This window comes from Protopterus annectens, chromosome 7.part0, assembly GCF_019279795.1.
Source record: "Protopterus annectens isolate FY-2018-M chromosome 7.part0, PAN1.0, whole genome shotgun sequence".
Lineage (NCBI taxonomy): Eukaryota > Metazoa > Chordata > Ceratodontiformes > Protopteridae > Protopterus > Protopterus annectens.
Genome location: NC_056739.1, coordinates 912,666,055 through 912,677,602, shown reverse-complemented (window position 1 = coordinate 912,677,602; position 11,548 = coordinate 912,666,055). Strand labels below are relative to the sequence as shown.

Below are 11,548 nucleotides of genomic sequence, written 5' to 3'. Positions count from 1 at the left end.
TCATGAATGGTGTGATCTGATAAAAGGTATAAACATCATAGTAGAAAACTGACATAACTGCATGATTATCTTCGTACTCAATATTGCAGTACTAATTCGTAGGTCTTCCCAATTTCCAGTTTTTGCATCATCCCTAGCCAACAGAAGTTAGATGACCAGTGTCTGGAATTGTGAATATAAGAAGTGCATCCATCTATACAATAATATGTCTGCTCCTTCTGGCCTCAACCTATGGGTTATTGGATCCACTTCTGATCCAACACTGGTCGATTCCTTCAGACTTCGAAGTTGCCAGGCTCATCCTTTCTTACTCACAGTTCCCTACTCCTCACCCTACTTCTCAGATGCAATTTGTCGCCATTCCTGACAGCTCGATCTGGCTCTATTTAGGCGTATCTTTGCTTGTTTGTGGTTTTGAATCCCTTATCCCTATCTTAGCATAGATAATGTTGTGTGTGTTAGGTAGGCAGGTTGCTGTATTTTAAGTATTTCGTCCTGTAGTTAGGTTTCCTGCCTTTTGGGATTTTTCTTGCTGTAGTGTGTTCAGCTTAGTGTTTTATCAGTGTAGGTAGTTATAGAAGCTTGTATCTTTTGTGTAGTGGGCACTGTTTTGGTTATTGCCTTTTGTTAGTATTGTAGTACTATGGATAAGGGTTTTGAGAATTGCATTGACTGCAGGCACAAGCTGCCATTGCAGGATGCTCATGATCGCTGTGTTTATTGCCTGGGAGCATCATATCTGGATTTGGCATGCTCCATTTGTGAGTAGTTTGGATCCAGAGTGATCAGTGATTGTCAGGCCAAGTTGGTCCTCAAGAATCTTCTTCCCTCCAGCTCTTCATTGTAGTCTTCTGCTTCTCCCTCAGCTCTGAAGGCCGGGTCCGAGAAGCAGCATTCATGGGACTCCAAATTTTCAAGGGAGATTTAAAAAGGTCCTCTTCTTCTTTTAGTCCCGGTCCTTCTTCCTTAGGCTCCCTGGACTCGACGATCTCAAGACTTTCTGGTCTCCCAGCTACCCCGGAGCCAACATTGGCTCCAACTCCTTGGAGTCAATTTCTCTCAGTGCCGACCAACAGTAAGGCTCCATCTCTGGCTCTAACCTTCCTAAAACTTTTCTACTTAAAGGGACTCTTTAAGGTAGGACAGCTTTCCACTTTTCTCTGACAACTCCAATGATAGATGCAGAGGAGTAATCATCTTCACTGCCCTGGTTCTGGGTCTCCCTAGCTTGGATCTGACAGATGGGTTTGACTACTCCAAATGGCCTTCCAAGCCACTGTTGGTGGTTTCATCCATCCAATTAACGAGGTTGTTGAACAACATTATAGCTTCCGACTTGGAGGAGCCGATGAGATCATTTTTGCAGACTCTGATGCAATTAGGCCTTGATCCCTTCTGGTCTGGGTCTTGTTCACAGACCTTCAGCTCTATCTGGCTTCCTCCCGCCGCCTGTTTGAATGGGAGGTCTTCAGGCCAAGCTACTTTCCCACCCTCACTGTCAGATCTGAACGATTGGCTGTCCTCTGCTCATACTTATTCCTTGGTTGAATAGACTGTACTGTGGAGGTACTCTGGACCTCATGAGCTGCAGTGTTAAAGCAGGAGTTTTCTGGGTCGGTGTCAACAGTCCCTGCTTCGGGTTCATCTCTCCCGCCTGGAGCTTCGGCTTTTGACAACTTGGCTCTGATCTCGACGTTAGGGCTAGGTAGAGCTCTCTCAGGCACTAGTCTCCATTACCTTCTGGTACTTGGACCCTTGATTCCAGGAGGCCAGCTTCCTCCTTTGCCTTAGATCAGGGGTATCCAACCTTTTGGCTTGCTGGGGCCGCATTGAGTGAACAGAAATTGTCTTGGGGCCGCATATAAAATATATCATATAGTTAACTCTTTCGCTACCACGGGAGACCAAAATCGACCTCTTGGCTGTACTGTAGGTGCATTCGAACAATTAATAAATGTAATAAATGCCTAATATTTGCCTTAAAATTCTAATTCTCATTCTGATTTTAATTCTCTAATCTAACAGTTAACGCTAACATCTTAGTTAATATATAGATTTTTTTTTTTTTTTTTTTTTTTTTACAAATGAACAGATATTCACTACAGCACTAGCATTTCTCACTGGGAAAACCACTCCAGCAGTCCATCTACATACAATATCAACATTAGCAGTCCTACAATACTATAATCCACAAAAATAAGTCAACAAATTTGCAATAAAGTAAAGAATTCACATTACTGACTTAATAAAACAATTCTGAATAAGCTACAAGAGGGTCTCACCCAAACAAATGACTGGTGCCAGAAACATGGCCTCAAGCTAAATGCCAAAAAATGCACAATCATCCCCTTTGAGTGATGTCCCCACAAATTATCACATTAATAACAATGTTGTAAGCACGCAATCAGTCGTGAGGTGCTTGGGCAACCAGGCCTTAGATGTTTTAGAAAGGATGTTCTTCTTTCAGGAGATGGGTTGGGTTTCCCTGGCAGTGTTCCATACCCTTTCTCATCTGGGCCTATGACCATTAATCAGTCTGATGCTGGACAGCCTGTGTCGGTGGGTCTCCATCCTTCTCCCTTAGTGGAGCTTCCAGCCTTTCCCCCTCTCCCCAGGCATCAGTGGAGGAGTATGTTTCAGGGAAGGAGGAGAGAGTTGTACGAGGAAACATCTCGACTCTTCGGAGGAATCTCTCATGGAGGATACTGACTTTAAAGAAGAAGTAGGGTCCCCTAAGTCTCCATGGGATGACACCTCATTTGGTGATGTTGGAAATGCTTCACCAATGTGGAGACTCGACCACTGAAGCCCCCTGTCCAGAAGAATCAGTATTTTTGGAGGCCTTCGGCATGGGCCCGTAAACACCTTGGATGGTTCCTCCTTTGGATGTGTTCGTAGACCTGTTGCCCTGGAGGGCATGGAGGGAACCAGACACAGTGGAGCCCATCCCCAAGATGCTCAGTAGGGTGCTTGCACCTCCCAAAGACTGGCCACATTGTAGTGAGGGTACAGTCATCTGTGCTATTGTCCTGACAGCTGCTATAAAGAAGAAAATGCGTAGAGATAGAGCTCTTTAATCCACCCTCCAAATAGGGAGTCTCGAGCTTTGGATAATTTAGGGAAGCACTCCTATGCCTCAGCTACTTTTGCCTTGAGTGCACTTGATCTACTTAATCACACTTGACCAGACTCCCAACATGACCTGATGTTTGAAGTGTCAAGGAATGTTAAGAAGCAGCAGTCTCTGGAGACTTGCAAGATGCTGGAGACTCAGTTTTCTACCCTGCTGTTTGTCACCAATATTTCCATTAGGCTCATTTCTAATGCAGCCAATGGAGTATCTTGAGTGTCTGGCTATAGCATTGCCATGCAACACCATGCTTTGATGCGATTATGCAACTTTATGGATTGCTTCAAGGCATCCTTCATTAATACTCCATTTGATTCCTCCTTTCTGAGTATGAAAGTTAAAGATACTCTAACAAGGAGCGAGCAAGATGGGAGGACACTTTCCACCATAGGAGTATGCTTTGCCACCCTTCAATAAACCTTTTAGAGGATTCAGAACAGGGGTAAATGCCTCTTTTTCAGAAAGTTGCATGATTCTTCTCAGGATGCTGCTTTAGAGGATTACTCCCGAGGAAGTGGGGATCATAATGGATGCAGGGATGGTCCACCGAATCAGTTTCCACAGGGCTTACTCCATTGCACCCTTTCAGTAACCCTACTCTGGAGGTAGTCTGAGGTCGCTTGGCTCCTCAGCCAGAAGCTTGCGTGGCCATCACCTCGAATGCATGGATGATAAGTCATTTCCAGAGACAAAAAAAAGAAACGCCATAATACCAGCTTCGCTACACAGATCATAAAGTTTCAAAAATTTATTCTGGTACTTTGGTTTTTCGCCCTCTTGGAATGAGTCACACATTAGAACTTGATCCAATTTATACACCCAGTGCTCCCATTAAACAACTAATCAGTTATTTAGTGCAACAGCCTCATTATCAACAACACTATCAAACAAATTGTTATTTAAACAAAAAGGTTAAAAATTTATTGAAACATCCTTTTTATATTCATTAAATAACACAATAATTCACCATGTAATAAATACATTCCTGTAAGGTTAAATTGACATCCAGATTCGTTCCTTTAGGATTTCATGTCCTATAATTTATAATCATTCTATATTATAATCTGTTTAACTGTTATTTAAAACTACCCTCTCTACTCAAATGTGGTCGGGCTAATACACTAAAGAACAAGTCATTCCCCCATGTGCAGATAAAAAATTACTTGCTTACAGGGCTATTGATGGTCTTCCTCCTAATATCCCCCAGATGTTCCATTATTCTAACCTTCACCTTCCTTTTAGTTTGTCCAACTTTAAAATGGTATGTTGGACAACCACATCTAACAATGTAAACAACCCCTAAAGAATTACAATCAAAAGGCTCCCTTGCTCTGTAGTCCTGTCCATTAATGTTGTGGCCATTTAGATTCCTAAGCTTGCTACATACAGAACAGCTTCTGCAAGCACGTGTCCCCACTACTATCATCACATCCCCACTTAGCAATTATTTCAGATTGCTGTAGCTTCCATATGAGAAAGTGATATGTTTAGGAAATAAGTGTCCTATTGTAACATCATAACATGCCATATGCCAAGATTCCCTGACTATTTTTTTCTAAAATGGCAGAAAAGGGGAACATTTCATTACAAAAACATGTTATCTTCTCTATTTTTATATTTCACACCCCTCTCATAGGTTCCACAGTATTTACCAAACCCCTTATTCTGTCTCAAAATTCTGTTCTTGGCTTCCAGTAATGTTGATTCAGAATAACCTCGTGCAAACAATCTATTCTGAACCTCATTCAAATAATTGTCCTTCAATTTAATATCTGATGTATTTTGATAAATTCTCTTAAACTTCCCATAAGGTAATGATTTAATTAAGTAGCGGCCTACATGCTGTATGCATGAAGAAAATTGTTGACAGAAGTGGGTTTCCCATGAGGCCCAAACTGAACCCTGTTTCCACCACCAACATAAAATTCCACATCTAAAAATGCTATATCCTCAGAGTTTAGTTGACAAGTAAATTTCAAACCATGTGGGTTGTCATAAATTTTTGTCACAAATTCTAAAAATCCCTCCTTTCCACCTCTACACACACAAATCAGTAAACCTTTTTATAACCCACCACAGTCTTTGAAAAATACACAATAGGATACATGAATTGCCTCTCAAATTCACCCATATAAATGATGGCATATGTTGGGGCATAAGATGCCTCCATCGCTGTTCCCCTCTTCTGCAAAAAAAATTCTTTTGTCCCATCTAAACTAGTTATGGCTGAGACACATTTCCAGAATGGTCAACGAATAAGAGGTCTGAGGACCTTCACCCATCACCTTACCCATTGCTTCCAATCCCAACTTAATTTCAATGTTAGTGTGCAATGCACTAACATCTGCTCTGGCCCAAAAATAATCATCTTGCCATTCCACCATTTTCAAACAATTACACAATTCTACTGTATGTTTCACATGAGAAGAAACCCTAGAAAGTTATTTTTTTTAAACTGAAAATCTAGAAATATCTCCACATTTTCCAAATATGAGCATATTCCTGATATTATACGTCTCCCTGGAGGATTGGACAAACTGTTAAGGACTTTTGGGATAGCATAGAATTTGGTGTCCCTGGGTTCCTTAACAATTAACTTCTCAACATCTTTACCCCCCCCCCCCAGGAATCCCAGCCATTCCCCTCTTTCCAGCAGTTCATATAATTCCAAGTTAAACTTTTTAAGCGGGTTGTTGGTGAGTTCAACATAATTTTCAGCTTCACAAATTAACTTATTAGCTATCCCATTATATTGTTCTCTACTCATAACAACCCAATTACCACCCTTGTCAACTTCCTTAAAAACATGCTCGTCTAAATAAGAATGTACATTTGGTAAATTTATCAATTCATCTTTTGTCAAGTTATGCTTCATCTTTTTATTCAAAAATGCATTAAATTCATGTTCTACCCTCTTACAAACCATATTCTCAAACATATTTACAACTAAAGAATTTTGTGATGGCATAAAAAAACTATTGGTAGAAAACATAGGAACAGATAAATGACCATAGCTTGTGCAGAATCCCTCATTTTGCATGTCAGTAGCAGAGTCATACAAATCAGCATTATTAGCATCAGTTTCCCCTTTCCCCAACAGTTAAAAAAAAAATCAGTTTCATATAAACTTACATCCAGCAGTGCATCATAATTAGATGCATCATTGGATGCATTTGATCTACCACTGTCTTGAAAATATACTTTCAAATAAAGTTTTGACATTTGACCTCCAATATCAGATCTGCTAAACATGGTATTCTAGTCGGGACAATCTTTGCCCTCCTTAACAACACATTTCTAACATTTTCAGTCAATTGTAAGCCATAAGTTAATAATCCGCAATTTTTCAAAAGTGTATTCACTAGAACTGTGTACAATAGAGTTCAGGGAAACATACCAGGGAGTCTCTCACTTTTTGTTGTGTTTTCCTCAACCTTTCTTGTTGCGAACATATCCCTGTTGTGAGGATTGTGTGGGGTTTTTTTTTTTTGGAGAGTCTACAGCTTCCACCACTTGCACATTTTCAGATTATGCTCTTTTTTTTTGTTTTTTTTTTTTTACTCAAACTTGTATCACCCGAAGAAAAAAGAGTCATGTAATTCCTTGGTTTCAGTAGCTCCTCCTCTGCTAGAAAGTCCCTTCCGTTGCCAGGAATATACCATGTTATCAAAATCATTTATGTACCTGTTAAGCTTTTTCTTTTTCCGCTCCAAAACATTAATCTCAACTTGTACCTTTGCTTATGTACCATTCATAAAACCTTTGTCTCACCTCGGATGCTTCACTCACTAAAACATCCTGTACCTCCGTGATCTCTTTTCGTAACTTATCTAAAGTCCTTAAGGTTACGTTTAATCAAGATCTGGAGCCAGTTCAAGGTGCAATTCAAAGCTGCCAATTTCCATTCATTGAACAGATCCCTCTCTTGCACCATAAATTCCCCAGCAGGTAAAAGATCAATCTGCAAGCCTCTCTGGGTGATGTTCAGAGACGCCACGCAGATCATAAAGTTTCAAAAATTTATTCTGGTACCTTGGCATTTCACCTTCTTGGAATGAGTCACACGTTACAACTTGATTCAACTTATGCACCCAGTGCTCCCATAAAACAATCGGTTATTCGATGCAACAGCCTCATTACTAACACACTATCAAGCAAATTGTTTAAACAAAAAGGTTAAAAATATATTAAAATGTCCTTTTTATATTCATTAAGTAACACGATAATTCAACGTGTAATAAATGCATTCTTATATGGTTAAATTGACATCCAGATGCATTCCTTTAGGATGTATTGTCCTATAATTTATAATCATTCTACATTCTAATCTATTTAACTCTTTTTTTTAAAACTACCCCCTCTACTCAGATGTGGTTGGGCTAATACACTAAAGAACAAACCATCCCCCAATCCCCCATGTGCAGATGAAAAATGATTTGCTATGGGGCTGTAGATGTTCATTTCCAGAGGCTACTCTGTTTCATTTTTAGAAGTCCCAAACTTTCATCACAATAGTCTCCCAGGCATTCCACCCCATCGGAGACTGCAAGCAGTAGTAGAGATTCATAAACTGCACCCAAACAGAGTCATCCAAGTGGTCCTACCAGACCAGCAAGGATCTGGGGTCTATTTCTGATTCTTTTTGGTACCAAAGAAGAACAGTAACCTCATGCCTATTTTGGATTTAAGCAAACTGAAACTGTTTGTGAAACGGACCAAATTCCAGATGGTTACCAGTGCAGTTCATCTTACCCCTGCTGAGAAAGGATGATTGAATGTGCTCAGTAGACCTCAAGATCTCCAACCATCATGTAAAGGTAGACGGGTCCTACAGGAGCTTTCTACATTTCAGGCTGGGGGCTAGTAACTACCAGATGTTCTTCGTGTTTCACTGTTGCAGTCATCACACTTGGGGTTATCCCTGCCAGGGTAGCCCTCAGTCGGCCTGAATACCAGAGGCTTAGTATTTTTGTGTCGGTTTCCATCGCTCCAGGACTGACATCAGGTCATCAGTGTTATAAGTTAAGGCAGCCGATGCCATTACATCAGTCTTTCATGCCGAGGAGCCTGAAGCAGAAGCAGTTCGCACGAGTGTCAGTTGGGCCTGTACCTGAGTTTTTCGTTTCTGAAATTGAAGTTGAAGTCTTCTAAAGCTAAGTACCCCATTGGGGATCCTTTTTTCTTGCTCTAACCGATGTCAGAAAATGTTAACAATTGCTCGCCTGTGGAAAGCAAATACCACACCGAGATTTTCATTCCTACTGCGTCACTTGCTTAGGCCCAGACCACGACCTCCCCCGCTGTTGCTTTTGTGCTCTGTACAACTACAGAACTATACACGTCATTGGGCCCTTATTGTAGCTAGATATTTTCTCTCTCAGTCCTCTAATTTCGATATGGCTTCGGCAAGCCAACCGACAGCATATCTTCCAAAAAAACATAAAGATAAAGACAGACAGCACAGGTCCAAAACTGCTGATGACGCTTCTATTAAGCTAGTCGTCTGTTCTCCGGTCCTCAGTCAGGCGCTTTCGCAGCCCCTGCTTCCCGCTTCTGTGGATTCGCAGGTCGCTACTGAGAATCTTTCTGAGTCCGTTATGCCGCAAGACTCTTAATCGACTAAGGATCTTGCGGATTTCTATACCTTGGATGGGTTCGGGGCCGCTGAGCGCAGGCACCGGCTTCTGAGGAAGTACTTCGCACTACTGATTCTCGACGCAGACCGACGACTTCTTTCGTGTCTACTGTTCTTTCGAAAATTACTGAGTTTCTAAGGCCCAGGGTACGAACCACACCCAAGAAACAGATGACCCAATCTCAGGCTCCTGCTTCCTTGGCTCAGTCTCAGATGCTTAAAATGGTGGAAGGCCTTATAATGCTCATCAGGGGAAGCCAGGCTACTCCTTCCAAAAGAAAAAGAGATTTGTCCCCAGTAGTTTTATCTGAACAGGAGTCCGATGACTCTGATGCATCTAATTATGAAGATATGCAACCCCTCTCAGCTTATGAGGATTCTGATGCAGAGGAATCCATCCCTTCAGCCTCTCCACCCGAGGACTTTTCCTTTGGGAAAACCTTACATACCTTAAGGAACACTTCCAGTGGGAATGTCAGGACTACCCTCAGTCAAAAAAGAGACTCAGGGAATTCCTAGATCTTTTATGGAATCCAGTTTAACTCCTGACACCCTCCCTCCTGCTCCCAGGAAACCAGACAGGTACTATAGAGTCCCTGATTCACAAATTTCTATTAAAAAATCCTACTGCTAACCCCGAGGCAATCTCGCAATTGCATAAAGGATTTAAAGCAACTTCTGCTAAGAATCCCACACCCTCAGATAGGGATTCCCGAGCATTAGACAGATGGGGTAAAAAAGTATACACCTCTACTACTTTTGCTATTAGAGCACTAAATTGTCAGTTCCATGGAACTCCTCAAACAAAAAATGTCTTCCTTTCCTGCTTGTGCAGAAAATGAAGAGTTACAAGCGTTAATGAATTCTGCAAGTCAAGTAACTAAGCGCACCTTACAATGTGGATGTCCTTCGTGTTTCACTGTTGCAGTCATTACATTTAGGTAATCTGCTGGCAGGTTGCCCTCAGGCGGCCTGATTAACAAAGTCTTGGGTCCTGCGTCGGTTGTTGTCCCTTCTTCCATGATGTCAGGTCATCAGGGGTATAAAACATGCAGCCGACACCATTACATCAATCTTTCTTGCTGCGAGGTGCCTGAAGCAGAAGCAGTTCGCAAGTGCCAGTCGGCCGACTCCTGAAATTTGCGTTTTGAGTTTCAGAACCAAAGTCTTTACCTAAAAGCTAAGTACCCCATTGGGGAAACTTTTTCTTGCTCCTTACCGATGTCTGTTGAAGTTAATAATTGTATTACTTGTGGGAAGCAAATACCGCATAAGGATTTTCATTTGTACTGTATTCCTTGCCAAGGCCCTGACCACAACATAGCTTGCTGTCGGTTTTGTGCTAAATTTATTAAACGTCGGTATATTTTTGCATCTAAATATTTTGGCTCGAGATTTAACTATCCAAAAATGTTGTCGGTTAGCAATCCGACTACCGGAATACCTAAAAAACGCAAAGAAAAAGACAGAGACAGGCCGTTGAGGTCCAAAACCGATGACGAAGCTTCTCCTAAGCCAGTCGCCGGTACTCAGTGAGGCGCTTTCGCAGCCCCTGATACCTGCTACTTTTGATTTGCAGGCCTGTACTGAGACCCATTCTGAGTCCGGTATGCCGCGAGATTTAAGTATTGAATCCGCGGATGTCTCTACTGTAGATGGGTCTGGAGCCACTGAGCAGGCATTGGCTTCTGAGTGTGTTTTCAGGCCTAAAGATTTGTATATTAAACCGACGCCTTCTTCAAAACTAAGGCCAAAAACTACTTCTGTGTCTAAAAAAATGACGCCTGGGCTACGTGTACACAGGCCCCAATGCCTAAAAAGCAAATGATCAAAATGGCTGAGTATTTAATTACCTTGATCAGGGGTACCCATCCCCCTCCTGCCAAGAGGCGTAGGCAAGGCACTGACTATGAATCTTCAGATCAGGTTTCTATTTCTTCTGATCAGAAATTATCTATTCCCACTTATGAGGATGCTGATGCAGAAGATTCCATCCCTTCTGCTTCTCCTCCTGAGGATTTTTCTTTTGGAGAAACTTTGCATACCTTAAGGGAACACTTTCACTGGGAAAGTCAGGATTTTTCAGAATCTAAAAAGAAACTTAGGGATTTCCTTCTTCCTCAGCATAGGCCTTTGGCTATAACTCCTGTTCTAGATATTGTTGATGATGTTTTCTCAGAGTCCTACATGGCTCCTGATTCCCTGCCTCCGGCTCCTAGTAAGCCAGACAGATACTACAGGTTTCCTGACTCCCACAAATTCCTCTTTAGAAACCCTACTGCTGACCCTGAAACCATTTCTCAGGGTCCCAAGTGCATTAAGACTTCTACTGCTAAAAATCCTACCCCTTCTGATAGAGATTCCAGGGTGCTGGATAGATGGGGTAAGAAGGTTTACACGTCTGCAACCTTGGCAATCAGAGCTTTAAACTGTCAATTTCATATGCTTAAATATCAACAGCATGTCATGGATTTACTTAAACAGAAAATGATGTGATTTCTGACTGTGGAAAATAGAGTTGCAGGATTTATTGCATTCAGCTGAACAAGTTGGAAAACATACTTTGCAATGTGGCTTTGATTTCTTGGAGGCATCTTGCAGGGCTGCTGTAATTGGATCTGTGATAAGAAGGCATGTTTGGCTCAAGGAGCAAAATCTGCTTGACCATGTTAAAGCAAAATTGTTGGATGCTCCTTTACAGCAGGACAGTCTATTTGGTAATAAGGCTGAAGAAGTTTGAAAACGTTGGAAGATGAAGCTAAATCTATGCAAACCTTGAACGA

General features: G+C 41.6%; 1 protein-coding gene across 1 annotated transcript in view; it reads left to right on the top strand.

Annotated features, from left to right (window-relative positions):
* The window catches only part of CSNK1G1 (casein kinase 1 gamma 1), a 1,702,676-nt gene that overhangs the window by 317,314 nt on the left and 1,373,814 nt on the right, over window positions 1-11,548 (top strand). The gene's annotated exons all lie outside the window — the stretch shown is intronic.